Source organism: Rhea pennata, chromosome Z, assembly GCF_028389875.1.
Source record: "Rhea pennata isolate bPtePen1 chromosome Z, bPtePen1.pri, whole genome shotgun sequence".
NCBI classification, from domain to species: Eukaryota; Metazoa; Chordata; class Aves; order Rheiformes; family Rheidae; genus Rhea; species Rhea pennata.
This window is the reverse complement of record NC_084702.1, coordinates 76,614,772-76,628,115: the sequence shown is the minus strand read 5'-3', so window position 1 is coordinate 76,628,115 and position 13,344 is coordinate 76,614,772. Positions and strand designations below refer to the sequence as shown.

Sequence of the window (13,344 nt, the reverse complement as noted above, 5' to 3'; positions counted from 1 at the left end):
CAAGTCAGATAAAAGGCAGTAGTACTCCTTTTTTCTTACAATGAATGATTAAGGTGGAGAACTTTCTGACACACTGAAAGTGAAAACTAAAGGACACTTCCAATAAACATTTAAACAGATAACAAAAACTGCCAAAGTTGAAATTAAAAAAAAAAAAAAAAGCCAATTATTTGTTGGAAAGTATAGGAAAGCTCTTTTCTAAGGTCAATTTTCTTGAACTTTCCCTTGAAGAGCATTCTTAGGTCTGGGCCCAAATCCCACAGCCTTTGAAGGCAAAAGACTCTTAGGAGCAAGGAGCTCATATCAGGGTAATTTCTGTTTTGTGCTTTCTGTAGTAGAGTTGTGCACGCTGAGCATCAGACTTCTTGTCCTCTATACAGAATATTACTTCACTTATGCCTCAACTTTTTCTCCCCAGATGCGCAGCAGCCTGGGGTGCCGTGTATCTGGAGAGGTGTGCGTGTACGGAAATATCTGCTTATGAAATGTCGTTCGACACTGAACCTACCTCACAGGCCCACAGTTTCTTAGCATACATATCACCATTTAGCAGGGGCACTAAGTATCCCTGTGATGTCCTGTGTTTAGGGCCTCAAATTCTCTAAGACATGGTGCCGGCAAGTCCCAGAGACAAGACTCTCGGCTAGATGGATTACGGGTCTGACCCAGTGTGACACCGTGCATGTTCCTATAATTGTGTACGCGGCCAGGCTATCCATACCAACACAGTCTGTTACTACTTGTCCTGCCTCTCTCCTGGACCGCATGCTTCCCCAAACCATCAATATTTATCTTTCAGACCGCAGGTTTCTGGAGCAGAGGTATGATGGATGTCTTTATGCTTGTGGGCTGTCAAACATAGTGGAGCTTCCACCCTGCTGAAGCCTGAGCTTGTGCTATTGAGAAAACAGTGAAATGCTGACAACTTTCCACAATATCAGTCTATCTGGCTACATCTAAGAAACATATTCCTTTCCTCTGATCAGCAATGCCAGCCCGGTGTCCCCCAACCACTGATACAGAGCTTGGTCACCCAGACCTGCAGTGCCTGGCCACTCTCTGAGTCTCCTCTCCACGGTCATTAAAATGGAAATGGCATCTGACAGCCATGAACATCATTTCACTTCTAGCTTCCCCAATTATCCCCTCCTTTCTACTGCCCTCCCACTCTCTGTGTGGAGAGAGAAGTATATTTTCAGAGCTGTCATTTTAAGGAATAAATATTTGAACCATCAATAACTGTGTGCACTTTGCCCCAGCTGAATGAAAACCTCCTTTGTGAGCACAGAAGCAAATGATACGTAGTTAAATAGAACGAAGTTACCTGAATATACTTATTTCAGCTATTTCTGTATTATGATAGCCTGCTTCCAGGAGATCAAAAAAAAAAAAAAAAAAAAAAAAATAGTGTTGTTTTTTCACGCTGTGAGAAGCACAAACATCATTTAAATGCCCCCTCAAAATATTCATGCATCAAAAGCCATTGAAGTCTTGGTCTGTTCTCCAGCTGGCTTTCAGCCAACATTGTTATATTGTTACTGCATCATGATGAAAGTAACAGGCAGAGGAAAACAACGAACGACATAGAGGACAAGTCTTAAAAAAGAAATTTAAACAAAACAAACCCCACTGTAACACACTTTAAATTTCATTAATGATAGAGCTCACTGATAATTGATGGTTTATTGGGTTTGTTCTACACAGATGGTTACAAATTATATTTTTAATGTAAACTTCTAGGATTCGCTTGCAAGCTTTTTCTTACCCTCAGCTTTTTTTTATTCTTTTTTTTCCTTTAAAATATATACAGCACATGGATGGGTTTCTCAGATGATGAATGCAGTATAGCTTCACCAAAGCTGACAATTAGTTCTTTTGTGGCTACTGTCAGGTACATAAGTAGATTGAAAGTCAAATAGAACTACTTTGGGCATCTGTTGTGCTTTTTGCATGACAAAGGATGTAGCCTCCTACAAGATAATTCTTACATCAAGCCATTAAGTCTTCATGAGCTTATCTTTGAGAAAGCTATCCAGTTTCTAATCAGAAATTTGAGTAGATAGAGACCCTAGCTAAGTTGTTCCAATATTTAATTGCCCTTAATTAACTCTACCATTAAGAAATTCTCATGATCAGTGGAGAAGACATTTTACAGGAGGCAGAAAGACATAAGGAAGAATTTGTGTCATTGAATGTGACACAACTTAGCTTAAATAACTTAATAACTTAGATGCTACCCCTTGGATCTTTTGAGTACCTCCAGACATCTGAGTACCTGATCCTGGTTGAATATGGTCCTATCTATTCACCTCACAGGATCGCCCAAATCCTCTGCACAGTCAGTGTGCAGGCTGACATCTCTGAAGACATACAAAGTGCAATCCAGACCACCTTTCCGTACAGAAGCACTGCATCCCTCAGAATTGTTGATCCCAAGAAGCAGGTGATGCAGCTTCTAGGCTCTACTGAACCTTCACTGAAATCTCTTTAATGGTGAAAGTATCGGCAATCCCTGTCCCCTGCATTGAGTCTGAACCAGTGCGCATCCAAAACAGCAGCAGTGCTGTGCAGACCCAATGAAGGACAGTCATGAAAAAGCTTGGCTGTAGCTTAACAGTTAGAGTACTCATCTGGGAAGTGGTAATGCAGGATTACAGCCTCAGAATTGTAATGTCTAAATTTTCAATTCAGCTTTCATTTAACAATAGTTATATGTATATGTATATGTATATGTATATTCGTGTGCATAACTGGGAGCAGGGAATAACATTTAGATTTCACTTACCCTCAGCTGAGCCATAAGGCTAGGATCAAGTCCAACATGAATGGTAGGACCCACCATGACCATTGGAGAAACACTGGTGGGAGATAGGAATTAATGTGTGCCAGGATAGGCACTTCTGGTGTATAACCAAGTATATATGGAAACATATTCTTTTCAGGAAGCTTAGGCTGAGTAGAAAAATACGTAATGAATTTAGGTACCTTTAGGTTTTAGTAGCTCTGAAAAGCACGTGAAGTCTATTGCTGTATGGATTTAGGCAGATCAGCTTTCATCCAGACTTTGGTAAATCTTCCCTTTGTAATTTATTATTTCTTAGTTTTAACTTTCTAATCAGTGTTCTGCTAATTCCTCTCCATTCTACCCATGGTGCTCTGGATTTTTTTTTTTTTTAACAGTTTAGCGTATAAGAGAAGTGCAAACAAAAGCTGTTTGGTGAACACTTGGTATGAGCAGGGAAGCCCAGCCCACCTCCGGGGTGCTCTTCAACACCTTTAGAAGAAAACCTTTGGCTCTCATTGCTGGAACTGATCTCCCTGGTCTTGATTTCTTTCAGGGAAGGCTGGGCTGTCATTTTAGACCTATGAGCTATATTTGCTGGTTGATGGATGTTTCCACCCTGCCAACTGAAAATCATCCAAAAGTCAGCTAAAGGAGATGTGACATATAATTACAGTGTCACTGAAGGATTCCAGACATTGGCTTGGTAATTCCAAGAATCCTTTTCTACTTATTAGAAAATTCCCATTTCTCCTCAATACTAGGATTTTCAGCCATTTTTACAGTGATGAAAGATGTATTCCAGCAGCCCTCTTAGTCGTGAAAGCCAAGATTTGTTTCACCCATTTGTTTCTATGGATGACGCACCTTAGCTCGGACTCTAAGCTAAGGTCCTCCCCATCATTTCTCTTGGACATTGGAGCAAGATACCTTCATGAAATCATTCCAGAATGAAGCTGTATGACTCACCTGCTGGAAGTGCTCTTTTATGTCTGCTGGTAAGGAAGCTTTGAACAACTGGACTCCAAACTGAGGGGTCTTATTTAAGAGATTACATGCAGAAGAACTGAAGTTGCAGCTGGACAAAGCAGCTCATTTCTTTCCCTTATACTTTAGATACGGCACGAATCAAAACAGAAGGTGTCAGTACACCAGTGTTATAATATTTGATATGCTGTGCTTTGGGCACCCTTATATTCAGGACAGTTGCTTAGCAACTAAGATACAGGCTTAGGACTCAGAAAGTCTGGGATCTTTTCTCTGCCCAATGTGATTAGCCTGACTTGGATAAATTACTTCACCTTTCTGTATTTCTCTTTTCCTTTGTACTTTTATTTACTCTGTCTCTTACCAAATGCTTCAGCAACTTCTTTGAAGATGTCACATAGCTCAAATAACGGAATTATTCCTCTCCTATGAAGCTGCAAATCCTAGAAATGGGATTTAGGCATTATCCTCTCTCACTACCTGTCCCTCACAGGTAACTAGTTTCTCCTTAACCTTAATTGCCTACACAAAACATCTGCCATATCTGCAATCCAGGAGCTAAGGCGTTTCAGTGGGAAAGTGTTTTTCTTTGTGTGAGCAAGTTGCTGAATGCAATCAAAAATCTAAGTTGGCATTTGGCAGAGTATCAGTAGACTTTATAAGTAACACTGTCCAATTAGACACATTAGGAGAACAGAATCTGCAAGACAGCATACTCTTGGCTCGGTTGCATATTTATGCTACTACTACCATCAGCAACTAAAGACAGGTGGAAGGACAGTGGGGCTAACATTAGACCTTCATGAGGGCACTTTGTACTTGACTGGTAGTTCGTAACTATTCAACACAAAGAGTGAGCTGTGAGGTTTTGTCATCCAAGTTAGGAGCTCTGGCTGATCGGCAGATGAACGAGGACTTGGCTGCTAAGTCTGTAACCCTTTGGTTTCATGGCTGTTTTCTGCATCCTGCTCTCGCTGCAGCTGCCACCTCGGAGAACAGGGTGAGAGTAATTGTGTTGGCTTGCCTCCAAAGCCCAGAGGAGTAGTCACTTGCTGCTCTCCCAGATTATCTGCCAGGCAAACAGAAAGGTTAATGATGTAGAGCTTGATTACTCCGCTAGAAAGAAAGCAGTCAGCTTGATCCAGAAATCTTTATTGTGTGTGTAAGGGAGATACATTAAAATTGTTCAGAAGTGGAATGTGTTGTCTGCTCTATTCCATCCCTGAACATGGGAGTATTTGCCTTCTGGCACCTATAGTCTTGTAAGTAATAGCTTTTTGCTGCACACACATCTATTTGCCCGAAGCTCATCCTTTAATTTTAAGACATCTACAACAGTTCTGTTTAGAAAACCACTCTTCTTGATGACACATCACCAGGAGAAGCATTTGAACATATTTGTCCCTGGAACAGATTGAGTAGTACTAGCTGAAATGCATACGTATAAATACATATATGTATATACAAACACAAATATACATGTGTGAGTGTGTGTGTGCGCGCGTGCCATGAACACAGGTTTTTTGGAATTTATCTTTAAGACAAATGTGAACCAGGTCTAGCAAGTCAAATACAGCAACACCTCCAAAAAAACCCCATAGCAACAAAAGAAAATAAAAACAGACAAAATTAAAGCAGTCAAAAGGAAGCCAACTGAGCAAATGAGCAACAACAGCAACAATACTACAGGATAGGAGAGAATAAAAGAGAGTTCACTATTTTTTTAAGCAAGTAGAACTTATGGAGGTGTTCCTAAAGTCTGGTTTTCTTTTTTTAACAAGAGCCTACTTTCAGTGGCAATGTTTAATATTAAAATAAAAAACAACCAAACAAAAAAACAAACAATAAAGCAAACAAAAAACTTTATGAACCCAGGAGGATGGAAATCTTCCAGCTTTTGGTTGAAATAAAGAATATCCTGGCCCAGAAGTGAAATACTGAAGCCAAAGCCCAGTATATTTCTTTCCACTGTGGTTCATAGAAGTTATAATTCAGAAGCACTTTTCTTGCATTCTTCCACATGGTTTTGCTTCTTTGGCTGAACTATATTTCACATTATACTTTGGATCACAAAATCCTTTGTCCCATACACTTCCTTCACTAACCAGTGGCCTCTAAAAATTTAAGCTTTCCATAGGACAGAAAATTATGTTCTGACTAGTTCTTCATTTCACTTTTTTTGCTATCAAGGAGCTTGTAAAGAAACAGTCCACACTAGTTTGTTACCTTTCTTCTCCTGCTGAGTCCTGATTAATCTCAGTCTGACACATTATTGTAACCTGAGGCTAGCACTGGGTGACTTCACCGAAGAAGTGTCCACCTTGCCCTTTGAAATTGCTCAATGTTCTAATAACCTTTAGGATAGAGAACTGGAAAACCCAAACTTCAAGTGGGCTGTGGGTTGGAGTTCGTTTGGAGGCAGAGGGTTTACTTGCATCTTACTCTGCTGGGAACTAGATTCTCACTAAAGTATGTAATAAGTGTAGTCTTGACTTTTGCCTACATTCATCTCATAGAAAAAATATCAAAATTCTGAAATCTCTTGCAGGATAGGAAAGCTATGTTCTACCCAATTTGTGAGCAAAGTGGAATAAAATGTGACTTGCTGAGCCTGTAATGAAGAGAAAGGATGACAAACTCCTGCATGAGTGTTTCAGATGCTGATAGGGAAGAAAATCTCACTACAAAAGAGCCAGATAGATTGATAGGACAAATAAGTAGTATATATACACATATACATATATATGTGTGTGTATGTCTATATATATATATATTTCTATATATATGGAAGAGGATGGTATTGCTCACAACTAAGGAAAGATGGAAGATTTTATAGTGTTAAGGCCTAAAATAAATAAATAAATATATATTAAAAAAAAGAGCTTTATTCATGAGCAAGAGAGAAAGAGAGATACAAGTGGGAGGGGAATGAATGAGGAGAGAATTCAGGACGAATATCTCAAATCAGCTAAGGAAAAAGGGCTGCAGAGAACCTTCTGAAAAGCTGAAGGGACAGGAAAGATGCCACCAAAGCTGCCTAGAAGTCAAGAGCTGTCAAGCCAAGGCAGGCTTAAAAAAACGGAAAAAGTCAGGCAATGTCATTCTTTCTAAACATCTACTGGGGCCCAAGGGCACAACAAAAGAAAATCCACTGCAGCTGCATGGCGATTGGTAAATTCTTGTTCTCATGCTACGTGCCAAGCTGCTTTCTCTTTCGTTCTCTAAGACACGCGTCAGCACATGGAGGTAATCCAGACACTGAGGGGATTTTCATGCTAAAATGCCAGTTAGAAGACAACCCTCAGCTCTTGACGGGAAGGTGAATAGATAAGAAACTCAAATTCCAGAGGAGAGGGTAAGGCAACAGGGGCTGAGATGAGGAGGTAGCAGACAGAGAAAAAAATGAGACCAGTTTTCTGAAACACAGGAGTATAGTAATTATCCTTAGGGCTATAACTTGAAAGCAGACAACAAAGATGAATATCATACCATCTGAAATCAATGTAATCCTATCATTTTGAGTAAATAAGGTTTTGAGCTTCTACAAAACATAAACCTAGCCGAAAAAACATTCATAGCTGTAATTTTTGAAACAAATGATGAAGCGTGCTGTGTGTTGGGGGAAAAATGGGGGAGGGGCGGTTAAATGCTTATTTTTGTCTTTAGCTGACAATAAATATGGTTCTGCCTGATTTCCAGAAGCCAGGTAAGATTATGCATGCACTTTCTGAGCTAACTTACACAGTGTTGAAAATATATAGGGGAAAATAACAAAGAATGTTGCTTTCCCTAGCTGGTGACAGCAGGAAATCCCTGTCTGCGCAGTTACCTGCATATCCCTCTGCCCCTAGCACCCATCACACCTCTGGGATAAGATGCAGCACTTTTCAAGACACCGTGGCTCACTGTTTGCTGCCAGTGGTCCAGCTAGGCCGAGATTTAAGATAAGCTCGGATGAACCGTGTTTTGAGCAAGTGCTGTGCTGCGGATGAGGGAGCTGGGAACAGCTGGCAAAAAAACTGCTGCAGGCGCAGGATGCTGCTCAGGGATATTCCTCTGCAGGAAAAGTCTGCCGGGGACTGAAATCAGCGGTTTTACAGGTGTTTGTGTCTCTGAAGTGTCCTTCTTGTGCTTTCATGTAAGGCATATGTCTCCAGGGAGTAAGCCCTCCTGAAAGAGCGGGAGAAATCTGGCATTCCTATTCATTTGCATTCTTCATTTTACTCCTGCTGATACCCCGCTGGTACCAAACTGAACAGACCATTAAACCACTTGTCCTTTCAGGAGAAAGGATTTGAGTGAATTAACCTGCCAGAAAGACATCCAGGAGGTCCGTTCCCATACGGGGAACATCTTCCCTGCTCCTTTGAGTGAGAGCAAATACAGAAGTGCATCAGCATGAATGCCTTTTACATTTCAGTTTCCACATACAGCATTTGAAGAGATCAGGTTAGGTTCACGTAGATCTTAAATTCAAATTTTGTAAAAATAACCTTTTCAAAGCATGACTTTAGTAGCTATCTCTCTGCCTCATTTTTGTTTGATTGTTCTCTCATTTTTAAAGGCAACAGATTTGATGCAGTATTTATAACTCCAAATAGCAATATGGCATACTTGACAATAACCTATGAAACTCAGAAAAGAAGTGGGAGTGCATTGATTGTGTACAGACCTCTCAGTATGATTTGGGTGTGAGACAGAGGACTTTGGGATTCCTATTCTGCTGAGCCTTTCTTTTTTCTATTATTTGTCTCTTTCCTTCATAAGCTCACCAGAGTGTCACTAATTATATGTTTAAATGTACTCACAGCTGCCTGGCATTACCCTACACCTAATAATCCAAAAGAAAATATATTACATGATTGGTACAAAGCAAGAAAGATAGCCTGCCTTCATTTAAGTGATACAAAAAACTCATGTGGATTTAAAAGGATACACGATTTCACTCCAGATGTTCACAGCTTTTTCAGCTGCAGTAATGTTGTTAGTAGCAGGTGTAACATTTATATATTAGAACCTTTCCTTTAATAAGAAAATGTTGATGTGATTGGCATCAGATAACAACAACAAAATTATGATAATAAGAAAGTAAATAGAGTTAAAGGCCTCTCACCTAGCCCTTCTGTCAATAGTTCTCTGTTTTCTACAGAAGAAGTAATAATCAGTATGCGTTTTGAACATGAAGATTTTGAGGTTATTTTCGCTAGATTACCAGACCAGCACCCACATTTAACACAAGGGCATTACCACAACGAACAACAAACTTTCCTCTCGCTTTTCAGACCATAGCATCTTTCGATTTGCTCAGGTTGTTAGCAAACTAGCATTAGTGTTCTTGCTCGACTAGTCTACTCTCTTGTTTCTAAGTAAACCCTTTTTCCGTTACAACATACAATAAGATGAATGCAAAAGAGTTGGTATGGTGGTGCTGTCCTTTTGCCTTGATGGAGGGACCAGAGCAGGCACAGGATAGATCTTATAGGTAGGACTGAAGCGAACCTGCCTCTCCTGTCCGCCCAAGGGCTGATCTTCTCAGCACGCTGCTGCGTAATGAGCACGTGATGAGCAGTTCTGTTTCCAATAACTCTATGATCTTTTTTTTCCCCATGTTTATTTTCCATCTGAAACTAGTTAATTCCTGATGAATATGATGGTAAGCTACTAGCACTTTCATCATAAAATACAGTGGCTCACTGAAGAAATGGCCTGCTATCTTCCAACTTGCAGAAGACGATTGGTTTCACACCAGAGTGCTTCAGGCCAAGGTACTAAAACTTGAAGAGCAGAGTGAGTGTATGTGTCTGAGTGAGTAAGAAGGCTATGTTGCCTATTTTTAAGTTTCTAGTTTGGGTGCTATGAACTGTACCATTCATACATATAATGTTCCTGAATCCCTTGAAGTAGGCTATATCCACATCTGTGAATATCTTCCTGATTGACTAACTCAATCATCTGGCTATTGCTATTTCTCGTGAGATTTCTTGTTCTTGCTCATCAGGACCAGAAACCCTTTGCTATGATGGGGTGGGGGAAAAAGAAAGAAAGGTTTCATTTTTAGCAAATAGAGAGTTTCAAAAAAAACCCTCCACCATTCTGCAGAAAACAGCTAGCAAGCAGTGCTGCTCAATGTATATAGAGTAACCCCAATTCCTTCTTTCCTCCCCAGCTATTTCCACTGTAACACAGAATTGCTGTGCATATTCTCCAGATTTCCATAACAAGCTTAGCCAGGCCTATAGAAGAGCAATTACATCACCATAAAGCATTTCAGGTTTTGATCCTATGAATTCAATTGCTGGAGGTGTAAGGGACTATTCACTCTCTCGTTCCTCTCTCCCCCCCCCCCTTTTTTTTTGTCAGGTATGCAAATTAGGATGATGAAGCTGATATGTATAAAGTTTTACTACATGTAGCATGTGTTTATTTCTGAAGTCTGAGAGCATGTGAGTCATCATAATGGCTTCAGGTTGTAAGCAACATCAACGATGAAAACATTAAACCACAAAAACAAGTTACCCTTGTAATGGTTCATTTACCCTGGAGAAAAATAAATAACTAGATGAAATCTCTTTTAATAACTAAGAAGGATTATCATGGACAATTCATTGCATCTGGCAGACATTTGCAGACTATCTCCTTGAGGATTATTAGGCCTACATGTTTATGAATGGCTGTATATATTTATTATTCTTTTATTTACAGCCATGCTACAATTCGCTTCCTTAAGATTTGAGGCAGGGAGGTCTGTGGACCAACAAGCTTGACATTTAACCGTAGGCAGGCAGGGGGACAGAGGTTAAAAGAAGGAAAACAACAAGAGATTGTATAAATAAAGTCAACCTTGCTCATGCTAAGCAGCACAGCAGCACTTAGGCTTTAATTTCTCAGGAAATGAGACTTGATAGTTGATTGAACCTTGGCAGTGTTATCACTGTATATAGTAATGATAATACTTGTGAGCCTTCTGATTTGCCAGCTCATGAGGCTTGAAGATTTGGCCTGGAACTGGACCACTTTACAGACAAGAAAATGAAGAAAACACATGAAAGAGCACAACCTGTCAAGTGCTGTTGAGGGCGCCTTGTATTCAGCCAGAAAAATAGGGAAAGAATAAGCTATTCATGCTCATAGAAAATAGTTCTTACACCCTTCAGCGCAAGTAGACTTTGATGACAAAATTCAGGGCACAGATTTTATTTGTGAATCCCAGCCTTGCCTGGAGTCTGACGCAGGTAGGAACCTGAGTTGGAAGGAAGAGCAACATTTCAGTCAAAAGCCTTCTCCTTGACTTCTGCTCAGTGGAGACACCCCTGCTTCTGTCTCCTCCACCCCAAAAGATGCACACGCACATGTATCTGCTTGAAACTCCATTTCTGAAGTAATAACTAGGCTTATGCATTATTGGGGAATTTGCACACCTAATCTGGGATTTCCTTTTCCTTGATTGGATATTTTGCTCCAAAAGTCAAGTGCCCAGGTATAACTCTGCTGAGTGCTGCCACACAGAAACCCTTTTGGGGACATATCCCTCAGGATGACTTAGCAGCAAGTGAACAAATAGAGAATTTAGGCTTTTTTCCCTAAGAGGGAAGCTAAGCTACAGAAATAGAAATACTTTGTTGTCTTGTCAGCTGTGGATAAAATATCATTTCAAATGCAATGCGAGTTATTGTAAACAAGCCACAATTTGTATGCCATACAGTAAGATGAAAGTCACTTTAGCTGCTTAATAATCTCACTCTAAAAATCCGTCATGAAAGACAACCGACTATAGGTTTCATAAGCAAAAAACGAAGCTTTTAAGGTTGCATCAGCAACTTCAGATATTCTCTTCAGGAACTGAATTCCTTGTGAATATCATTGTGATATAAGCTGCATCCATAACAAATGTAATGCACATTATTAGACAAAATGATAAAAAGCTGTTTTTCATACTGGTAAATATCATCTTTGCCCATCTTTTCCTTAAGCGAATATTCACTGGTCAGTTTTTCACATGAATCATCCCCAAAACATGTCTCAGAGGGAAACCTGAAGGGAGGTAACAGCATCATGAATCAATTCGAAGAGAGTATAAGGGCATCAGGGAGGAAGACATAGGACATCGGTGTGAGAGGGTGATGAATGGGAAGAAGAATCTGGTAGAAGAAGAGATGAAGGGCAGAGATGAGGACAATTTTTCAGTTTTCCTGGGAAAGCAGGCATTAGTGGGAGGATTCTATGATCATTAATTTTTGACATCATGATGTTCAAAATTGAATATAATTGTTTGGTATGCTATCATGATTTCTAGAGTACTTAAGAAATGTTTAAGAAGTTAGGGCAATCTCTGAACTAACGTTATTTATTTGCAATAACTTACAGAAAAAGGAAGGCCAGATGACTGAAGAAAGTTAAACATATTGCCTATCCTTAAAAAGGAAAGGGGAAAAAAAGGATTTGGGGGAATATCAACATGAATTTGCCAAAGAAATTGTGGAACATTTTGTAAACAATCTAAATTTAAATTCCTATGAAGTAGATGATGATAAAAGTAGTCAGCACAGATCTGGCAAAACAGATCAAATAATCTTTATCTTATGGCATATGGGTAAATAGGGTGATAGATGTGATAGATATTGATTTTAATAAGGCTTTATACTTTATCCTTCGTGGCATTCTCATGAGCAAGTAAGAACATATGTCCTATATAAAGTGTAATTTAGGTACACAACTGTTCTTAAAAAGTCATATTCTTCTGTGAAACTATCAATAGGGTAATGCCAAACTGTGAAGGCATTTCATCTAGGGGTCTAATTGGAGTCTCTTCAGGGGAAAATTCAACATCTTGATGAATGTTTTCCATGACAAAAGTCTATATAAGTGCTACCAAGAAACTCTGTGGAAAAACAGACAGCAAGTACTATGCATGATGGGCTCAGAACTCCAGAGGGTTTTGAGAAGATGGAAAGATGATCTAATTTTAGAAAACATGACTGATAGGGCAAAGGTAGGCAAACTAAGGGTTTTAACTCTGAAGACAAGAAGGCTGAGGATATGCATGGTATTTTTTCAATATGAAAAAAAATCATGATACATACTATTCTTTCTAGCCATTTAGGGAAAGTTAAAAAGGATCAGATTGTCAGTGAAGATGACACAGGATTGAACAACAGAAAAGAAAGTAATGAGAAGCAAAATTTTTACCTCTTTGGGTGGTGATGCGTAGGAACAGGCCATAGGTTACCATGGAGTCTCTGTTTCTGGAGGATTTTTAGACCAGACTTAGCAAAAGCCCTTTGGAGACATACACTTGATCCTGTCACCCTAGTGGGAGATTAAATTGATTTCTTCTGGGAGCTTAAGGCTCCACCTTCCCGTGACTCTGCACTTCTAGCTGTTATTTAGCAGCTCTGCTTATACAGTCTGGAGGAACAGTGCCAGGATTTCTGCAGCATGAGTAATGGGGAAACATCAAAGGTAAAGGTCAGATCCTGGGCCTGGTAAAATGGAGAAGTGTTGCTATAAAGAAGAAAAGCAAAAAGGAGAGACAAAAACCCAAGGAGGATGTAGTAGCTTTTTTGCTGCTACATGAC

The 13,344-nt window shown here is 39.7% G+C and overlaps 1 long non-coding RNA gene across 1 annotated transcript; it reads right to left on the bottom strand.

Annotated features, from left to right (window-relative positions):
- Positions 1-1,646: 1,646 nt before the first annotated feature.
- On the bottom strand, positions 1,647-13,136 carry LOC134153566 (uncharacterized). Its single transcript, XR_009961168.1, has 2 exons — positions 12,956-13,136; positions 1,647-4,838 (listed from the first exon to the last, which is right to left on the bottom strand). It is a non-coding gene; the product is annotated as an uncharacterized LOC134153566 (long non-coding RNA).
- Positions 13,137-13,344: the final 208 nt, after the last annotated feature.